The sequence below is a fragment of the Amblyomma americanum genome, chromosome 11 (assembly GCF_052857255.1).
Source record: "Amblyomma americanum isolate KBUSLIRL-KWMA chromosome 11, ASM5285725v1, whole genome shotgun sequence".
In the NCBI taxonomy this organism is placed as follows: domain Eukaryota; kingdom Metazoa; phylum Arthropoda; class Arachnida; order Ixodida; family Ixodidae; genus Amblyomma; species Amblyomma americanum.
In genome coordinates, this window is record NC_135507.1 from 96,263,746 (window position 1) to 96,273,023 (window position 9,278).

General features: G+C 48.6%; 1 long non-coding RNA gene across 1 annotated transcript; it reads right to left on the reverse strand.

Moving 5' to 3' along the window:
- Window positions 1-3,935: 3,935 nt before the first annotated feature.
- Window positions 3,936-6,001, reverse strand: LOC144110313 (uncharacterized). The gene is made up of 3 exons (XR_013309801.1): window positions 5,959-6,001; window positions 5,555-5,759; window positions 3,936-5,450 (listed from the first exon to the last, which is right to left on the reverse strand). It is a non-coding gene; the product is annotated as an uncharacterized LOC144110313 (long non-coding RNA).
- Between the last annotated feature and the right edge of the window lie 3,277 nt (window positions 6,002-9,278).

Consider the following 9,278-nt stretch of genomic DNA (forward strand, 5'->3'; position numbering starts at 1 on the left):
CGACGACATTTATCCATGTAATGCAAAATTACTGCCTTTCTCATGGTTAAATGGTATATTGCAGGATTATTTGTCGACCTTCAGCTCACATGTTGCAATTGCGACTGATGGCTTGGTGTGTGCAGAAAAGGCAGGTGTAGGTATTTGCTCCCAGTCCCTTGACTGGTCTTTTTCTCTCCGTCTCCAAGATTTCACTCCTATCTATCTGGCTGAGTTTCTAGCAGTGGTTCTCGCTCTGCGCAAGGTACCAATTTCTTTATCAGCAGTAATAATAATTACGGACTCGTTATCTTTATGCACTTCCCTCTCGGCGTCCACTGAATCGCAGCTCTTTCGGATTCTGCCGTTCAAAATTATCTCCTAGAGTCAAAACGTCTACCATCATGAACTTTCGTCCTGCCCATCCCATTATCTGCTTCTGTATTACGGTTTTTACAACCACTTATAGTAATCCCTACCCCTTCTTTGCCTAAATTTTAGTTTGTATGACCCCCTAACCTCCTGCCACCACCTCGGCTACGGAAACTGTGCGATCCAAATTTTGGTAGGTCATCCCATGCTTGCCACATGCAACTGGTCATTTAAATAGTCACCGCCTGGTTATGGCCAATCCCCCTTGTGGGTATGTGCCATTATGTGAGGCCAACAACAACAACAACAACAACAAATGGAGCAGATGGAAGTTGATGCAGACAACGGTCCGCAATGTACAGCGCGAGAGTATGGTGCAATGTAAAATGAGGCGTGTTCGGCTTGAGAAACCGCGTCCTATGAAGCTGATTTGTTCGCGCCGACGCGTGTTCCACTCCCAGTTGTGGATGGGATTACTTTTTCTGCGTCTTTTTCCTATCTAGGCGCATTTTGACCTTTGCTAGGCTGAAGGTAAAGTTGAAAAAACAGACCTGTCATGTGGTGTTGAGCAGTGTTGGTGCATCAGGCAGAGCTATCGCTCTAAAACTAAGCTAATGCCATCACTATAGGTTTCGCGTCGTGGCTGAGTGGTGCGAGGAGCGCCCCACGGAGTGAAACACGTTCGAAGGTTCTAGGTACGAAACTCGGTGCACAGTGTCACCGTTGTGCGCGCTCACTCTCTCTGAAAGTTGCAACAATTCGGCACGAACCACATCTTAGCTCCACCTTTTCGTGTCGGCGCTGTGGGATTTTCTTCTTGAGCAACACTGTGGTACGCCGCATTGTTCATGAAAATGGCGCTGTTGGCAGTAATTCTGGGCAGCAGTTTGATCGTAAACCAGTGTTCGAAGTATGTGCCGTCCATCTTCGAATGGTAGTCCACATTACTGCCTTTCCTGGTCCTGAAGACGTCTGCTGCAACAAATCGAGTGTCACTGCTTCCTGCGTGCACACTGATGAGGCGGCCTCACTTTCCGGATGGGGCTGCTGGACCCGCTGTTAGGCCCCTAAAGAAAGCGTCCTTTTACGACTGCACTGTGGTGTCCTGCGATACCTGCTGCAAGGTATAGCCAGCATTAACACAGATTTCATCGAGGTAAATGATTGTCCTGCGCAAACTGGGGCAGGTATGTAAGTCTTATATGTAGCGACAAAGCGCCGGAAACTTAGCGTCGCACCAACGCGCAAACACAAATAAAACGCCCGCTATACACGCATTGTTGAGTTGCACGTATTAAAATTAGTGCAGAAAAGTTTCGTCGTCTACTTTCAAAATCCTCTGAAAACGCGGATTGTTTTATGGGGTTTAGCGTGCCAAACCGTCTCAGGCTAAGAAGGGCGCAGCAGTGGAGGGCTCCGGATAATTTCGACCACATGGGTTTCTTAACGAGCACTGACATCACGAAGAACCAACCTGGGCCTCTAACATTTCGCCTTCATCGAAATGCGACCGCAGCTGCCAGGATCAAACCCGCGTCTGTCCGGCCAGCAGCCGAGCACCATTAGCAGTCAGCCACCACGGCGGCGCGGTTTTTTAAAAAGCGCTGAACACTTAATTCCCAAAAACAAATTATGCTGCGAACCTGCCCCATGCTTCCCATTTTTTTGACGGCTCTTAGGTACCCCCAAAGTCAGGCAATGAAGTCTGACTCGATGAGGGAGAGCTTTCGTTTCCTTTTGTGAGAGCTGAAGGGAACGTTATGCGACACCCTCTACAGTCCCGTCTTGCTGAGCTGCTGCAGGCTGTCGTCTTCGTTAACCGCTTTTAGGACTTAATCAGGCGTTGGAACTTGGTTTTCAGCCTACACGCGATGAACCTTCAAACGAACAGCGTGCAGCGTAAAGCCATCGTGCTTGACAGAACGCGAGCTTGATAGTCACTCAGTGAGGTCAGTCGGCCGGGAGAAGCATTCCGTCCTGTACTTCGCCACAGCGCAAACGGACACTCCCGTATCAGCATTCACAATGTCAGGAACTCTGTGGACTGCCTTCTCCGAGAAGCATGCTGATGCTTTGCGTCTGCCAAAGTAGCGGATGTCGGACGTCGGGCTGCAAGCAGTCGGCCATCGGGTGGTTGTCGCCGAAGGACTAGGTTAGGATTAGAGAAAACTTAACAGTGATTTATTCACATGAAGCCAATAGCAAAAAATGACTTTTAAGAACTGATCTACAATGTAGCAGGGTTTGAAGAGAGCCTGTATAGCCCTCTTTCCCAGGTCCAAGAGCGTCTTTTCGCACTCAACATTGTCCTTAAAACCTCTAATGTGTGGTCCCTCCCTCAGGGCGGGGGCCAGTAAAACACATGGCACATCCCTCCAATATGCGAGTCAATCGCAGCAGCACAGCAATGCTGCAGAATAAATGATGCACATACTGGCCCAGCAGTGCTGCTGCAGGCGGATTTGCTCGTTGCCCGTGTCAACCCGTGGGAACGGACGATGAGGAACACAAAGTCCGTTTCTGAGTCCTGCAATGCAGCAACAGTGGTGCGGGTGGCTCCGTCTCTTCGAAAACACGATTCCCGTGAGACGCCTCGGGTATCAATTCAAATCGACGACGAGCTCTCCACTATTTAGCCTGCTCTTAACGGAAGCGGGTAATGGTTTGATAGCCCCGTACCGCCCTTTCCGCGAACGGCCTTCCTTTCCTCCGTTCGACGGTCCTTGGCTGTCCCCAGGCGCCCTTCTCCGGGAAGGTCCTTCGCAAGCCCAGTGAAGCGCCGGAATATTCCGCAGTCTCTTTCTCAGTGCGGCACTGTTCTTGAGTCTTCGACTAGTTGGACGGTGCATCACCAACTACAGTCCTCTCAAGATCGCTGTCTAGATGTTCAGAAGAAGTTGAAACGTAAGAGTGCACTTGTCGCTGCATAGACATTGACGATAAGTTACTTGCATTGTCTCAAAAACTTTTCAGAAGATATCTTCGAAATCAAGTGAAGAGGCAATGTGCTCCCAGCTGAAGCAGGAAGCTTATTATTATATTTGTGTTCGCATTATTTTATTCCTTTGAGCGTCCTTGCGCACTACTTTTCTCGTCTCAAGAAGCGCCCTATTGCACTCCCCAGCCTTAGCAGGTTTTGAGGCTATGTATGAAAAGGAGCAGAGGACCGTTTAATACCGTGCCCATGAAAGACTGCTTGAGTTTTCGACACCCTTAGCGTGCTTATTTTGATGCAGTGTGCATCCGCTTTATGAAAGCCTTGTCTTCGTGAGTAAAAAAGATTCAAATACTGGCGCCAGATTTCTTCGTACCCAAGCCTGGAGGCGGAAGAAATATACAGAACATCTGACCTTTGACCTTGAACCTGATCATCATCATCACTATCAGCCTGAATACAGCCACTGCAGGGCAAAGCCCTCTCCCATGTCTGTCCAATTAACCCTGACCTTTGCCAGCTGCACCCACCAATCTCTTCAGTCTTAAGAAAGAAGTTTTCGTGCAATCTGTTTCAAACTTGTTTATTTGGCACTTCTATACTGAAATGAGAATAGAAAAAAACAAGTCTAAAAAAACGAAGAGGAGTGCTGAAATTTGGTTGTACCCGATCGGGGACTGTGGGTCTCAACGGGTGTGGAAGTTCAGAAAGCAGTTGCAGTTTTGCAAGCAGAGAAATATGCCACATTTCATGCATTTTACTCCCGATTTACCGCTGCAGCCTGGATTTCGCCATCTGTTGTGCGATCCCAGCTTTTGTTGCTCCGCAAAGTGTCCAGTCCTGCCATATCTGACGTCATCCGGAGGTAGCGGAATGGTCTTGCCTCTCTGTGGTGGAATTGGCTGCGCCTCTTTATCGTCACTTTCGTCTCTCGTGATCTCTTGACCTTTTCGATCGCCGCGTTTCCGCTTGAATTAAGGCGACAGCAATGTTCATTCTGAATTACAGCAGGTCGAGCGTTTGCTGCTTTGTGGTCTGACTTCGCTCACAACCTCTTTCGTACTCGATCCATCCATTGCCGCAGGCCATGTCCAGAAACTGCGCGAACACGCGGACAGCGTCCACTTTTCCGTTCGCATAGAGATACGATAGTACGAGACGAAACGGTCGATCAGGTTCACTCCGCCCATGTATTTATTGTACTTCGCTACCGCGTCAGGTTGCTGCACTTTGACTTTTTTTTCTGATCCTTACACCATCTTTGGCCACTTCCTTCTTGCGCGATGCCAAATGCAGTGGATAACATCAGGACAGATTTATAGTCCTTCCACTTGACAATGCACATCTTGTCATCACTCCGCACCTTGCAGACTGAATGTCCGCGCTGCATATCTCGGTCCTGCGGCATTGCGGCCGCAACTCCGCCGGTCCGGTTTCCCATCACTGCTCCTGTTATAAACACATTTCCTTCGACCAGATGCTAAGCAATCTTGAGGCCTGCGAAATACCTGTCCGTGAAGACGAAGTATCTCGATCTCCATTTATTGTTTGGACAAGTTTCTTGATAACATTCCCACCGAGATGAAATTCCCGCATGTCATCATCAGGAACTGTTTCCTTGCCAACATAGATGGCGAAGTCCAGCACCAAACTAGGGAATGCACTGCCGCACAGGGCACCTTCCAGAAAACGGTATCATTTGTTCGTCAATGGACACCTCACGAGATCGCGGTAGCTCAATGCAGGCATTTCGGAAAGAGGTGACGATAGGCTTCGCGAGAAACAGCCTGTTTTTCCCCTGTTCTTCATCTGGTATTGACAGCTTGTCAACAAAGTGTACGTAGCTCCTGAGTTCAAAAAACCGGTTTCGAGTCATTGCCTGAGCCACGAACTCGATTCTGGACATTCTTGACCACTACAGTCGAACCCTTGGAAGCTTCAGGATCCCCATTGCAAAGTGGATGCCCACAAATACCTTCAGTTCTTTCGAATCTCTCTGCACAGACCTCCCTCTAGCCTGAATAGAGTACAGGTTGGTCTGGAATGCGCATTCTTCCCAGAAATCTTCTGGAAAATATTTAAAAAATACTTCAATGGTGTGTCTACGTCGTCGCATTCCTGGTTCATCAGCACTTCTCTTTCCTCTATCGTCACAGCAGGAAACCTGATGCAAAAGAAAAGGAGGCGCATTTAGTGCAAAAAGTAATTAATGCCATCAAAGTGCTTTAGCATAGCTCTCTGCGCGTCAAAAAACAAGAAAATACTTACATTTTGTTCCTTCACTTGAAAACAGTTTGTCCTTTCCCTCGCTGGTCATTTGTGCCGGCAGGGCTGTCTTCAATTTCTGACTCTGTGTCGCTATCTTAGTCCGGGTCGTCGATGGTGTCAAAACTTTCGATGTCCTCTGAATCTGATAGATCAGCGTCACTTTCTTGAAGAGGAGCCTGAATCTCATCGTCAGTCAAGTACCTGGCTGAAAGCCACAAAGGAACAACCGTTAAGCCACAGTCCCCGTTCGGGGACATCAAAGTTAAACAGCACCTAACGAGACGCAGCAGATAAGCAGGCAGATTAAACTTGACTCAAATTGTGCGAACACCTCTATAAACTGCTGGGATATTCTCAAATTAAGGAGGCCGTGAGTAAAATGTTGTAAAAAAAAAAGTACTCACGTCGAGGACGACAGCGCATACCTTTGCTGTGGGAAGCCATTTTGGAACGCGTCTTTTTTAGCGCTCGTTGGACTAGTAGCGCCATCTAATGAAGAATAGAGAAAGTAGGACCTCAGTAGGCGGGAAATGTGATCCGTTCCTGTCCCATGTTTCCGATTCCGAAGTTCTGCGCCAGCGAACACGCGCTCCAAATCCTCCGTGTTCGCACCCTCTCCCCCGTAGTCTTACTCGGCAGGAGGAGGTATCCGTGCGCCGGAATCGGGCAGGGTCGGCTCTGACACCATCTGTCCGTCATCGGTGGCGTGCCAAAGATCTGCCAGCACCTGACAGGTGCCCTGACTGTAGCGCTGCACCGGACATTTGTGATGTGCGGAACTTGTTATGGACGTGCCCAGCGACGGCTGCTATCAAACGGCTCCTCAGGGAGGTGGGCCTGCGGTGGAACCGCGAAAGTGACTACGTGAAGTGGACTATGGACAACCGTTTCATTAGCAACCTGTGCGACTACCTCAGCGCAACGGTTCTTCACTCCTTCTTTTAACTTTCAATCCCGCGCATTCCTTCACCCCCCTTCCTTTTTCAACTTATGCCTCATGGCACACTTCTCGAATAAAAAAAAAAGTGAATTCGAAGTTAAAACGCGCGTTTGCTAGCTGAGTGCTCGCGCTCAAAGCAGTGTCCTCGATCAGAGACACAGGGACTTAGGAGGACTGAGTCTGCAAACTTATTAATCTCATCCGCACACCTAACCTTCTTCTGGCCCCTGCTACACTTATTTCTTTTGGAATCCACACCGTTACCCTCCGCATCACATGCCCTGCCCAAGCCCATTTCATCCTCTTGATTTCGACTAGGATGTCATTAACCCGCGTTTGTTCCCTCACCCACTCTGCCCGCTTCCGGGCTCTTAACGTTGCACCTATAATTTTTCTTTCCATGGCTCACTGCGTTGTAGTTAACTTAAGCTGATAGGGTGTGGCTGAGGGAAGGTCACGTGGTACGAGTGTGTAAAATAATTGTGTGGGAGATTTGGTGGTTAAGGCAATGTTTAGGCAGTAGTTAAGTCAATTCAAAGCAGCCGTACATTGTTTAACGCCGTTAAAACTTTGTCATTTTTTCTTCCCCTTTCCAAACATCACGTTTCTTCACATTTTTGCATCGTGTGTCTTTCTCGCGCAGTGTTTCTGAGACGCAACAATGTTCTGTACTGTGTCACTCAGCTAGCTCGCTGTTGTTGGGTCTCAGGTAGCAGCATCCCACCGCTGCCACCAGTTGTTGGGATTCAGGTAGCGTGACTGGGCCGGAGAAAAGACGAGGACGATCGGAGGAAGAAAACTTGGAAAACTTTATACAAGGACTGTTTACAGTATGTACAAGTACGGGCAACTTAGAGGGCTTCTCAGTAAAGAGAGATTCTTAGGAGTCGGGAGTCTCTGATACCTCTCAAGAAGGGGCTCCCCTGGCATCAAACCAGCAGCTCCTTAAATACTCTTCGTATTCCCCAGATCCCTAGCTGGGGAATACAGTTCGAGGAATGATGTCCAATCACACGATGGCACTGATGGTACCACCCACGGCAGGGCGGTCCTGATGCTTCTTCGCAGCTCGGTCGAGGGAAAGGGAACAGGACCCGGTAACGTTGTCGTCCCCGCGGCTTCCAGGTGGCCGCGCTCATGCGTCCGGAGGGTAGCTGAATGACACAGGAATGCTGGCTGTCTCCCCGCAGGTGTCGAAAGATCCTGCACTGGTGACCGGAACGAATACGATTATGGTCGTCGCTGGCATTCCTGTTGAACACTATCGTTGCTATGGGGACGCTATCGTCGCTGCTTCCGGCATTCCTGTTCGAACACGTGGGGTCGCTATTGTTGTCATTCCCTCTGGCAGTCCTGCAGTCACGTCTCTTCGCCGAATTCCACAGCAGGAAGGAAGCGCGATCACAACACCGTGGAGTGCAATTCACTCCCGCGAAATGATGCTGTTCACAAGGGCGACGTAGTCCCGCTGTTGCGAGGTAACCATGCGCAATTTGAAGCTTTAAGCAGCCACCGTAGCCTCCACTATTCTGCTCCGTTAAGATATGTTCACATTTTTTTCCTTCCTTTTCTACAACTGCCAGATGTGTACAAGAAGCATCGAGAAATTAATTGGGTAAACGAGACAGGAAATGAAGACACTTTAAGGTATTTAACTAAAAAACTTGGAATGTTGATTATGAAAAGGTTAAGAGAGACATCTTGAAACATGGTAATGGAATTTCTAAAGTCGCTCAATAGCTACACTTCCTGGTACTAGCTTATACAGCTGTTACACATGTAATTCAACTTCAGATATACTCCTGACATCTAAATTTGTTCCAAGCTTCATGTGCGCTGTTAACCATTTGCGCGAACTACCGCACCTTTCAGAAGTGCAGTGCATTTAAACCGAGAGCGGAGGCATAATTAGAATGGGTCAGTTAACAAAATCTCTTAATTTGCCTGCCGTGTTCAGCGGCTTGGCGACATTTGCCGCCACCGTTTCTTAAACAGATGACACATTAATTCTACTTAATGTCTGTGTAAATATGCTTATTTCCGAGTCTCAGCTAGATGAATAGCAGGCAAGCACTCTATCCACATGCGTGCCTATTCGATTGGCCTGTTTGCGCTGTTAAATCACAGTGACGAGAAAGGTAGGTATGTATAAGCAACTTTATTGATTCATGAGAGAATCAAGTATTGCGGGAGCAGGAAAAAGGAAGCAGGACGACGATGGGACCTTGGGCCGCTCTAGACGGACGGGCACTTTTGTGCTTCGGCGACCTATCGGACCGAGCCCACTGTCAGAAGCTGTATCTTCGGCTGCAAGCTGCGCAGAGCAGCCTCTCATCGCTCCCGATGTTCTGACCCTTACCGAGGAAGCTTAGGTTTGTTTGAACAATCATGAAAGATATGTCTAAAAAAAGGTGTGGTGTTAGGACACAAATGGCAGTGAGGAAAAGTTTCATCGTGGGTTTTAACGATGAGATAGAAAGGTCTTGCTTTGTGGCCGTTCGAAGTCTGCGCCAGAGAACCTGGTCACTTTTGGTTAGAGATTTATGCGGTAGAGGGTATTGGGTGGGAATTTCTATAGAATAGAGTAAAGTCGTGGTAATTGAGAAGTAGAGCCCTGGCACATGGAGATGAAGGCAGATTTCTCTCAGCCCGGTTGACGAGTTCTTGGGCTTGGGTGTGATTGGCCGCGTTGCCTCGGTGTTCGCTCTGTGCAGGGACCTGGAGGAGGCAGATGAGGCGATTAGATGGAGTGGATGATTCTAGGATTTCTGCGGCCGGGGAGTG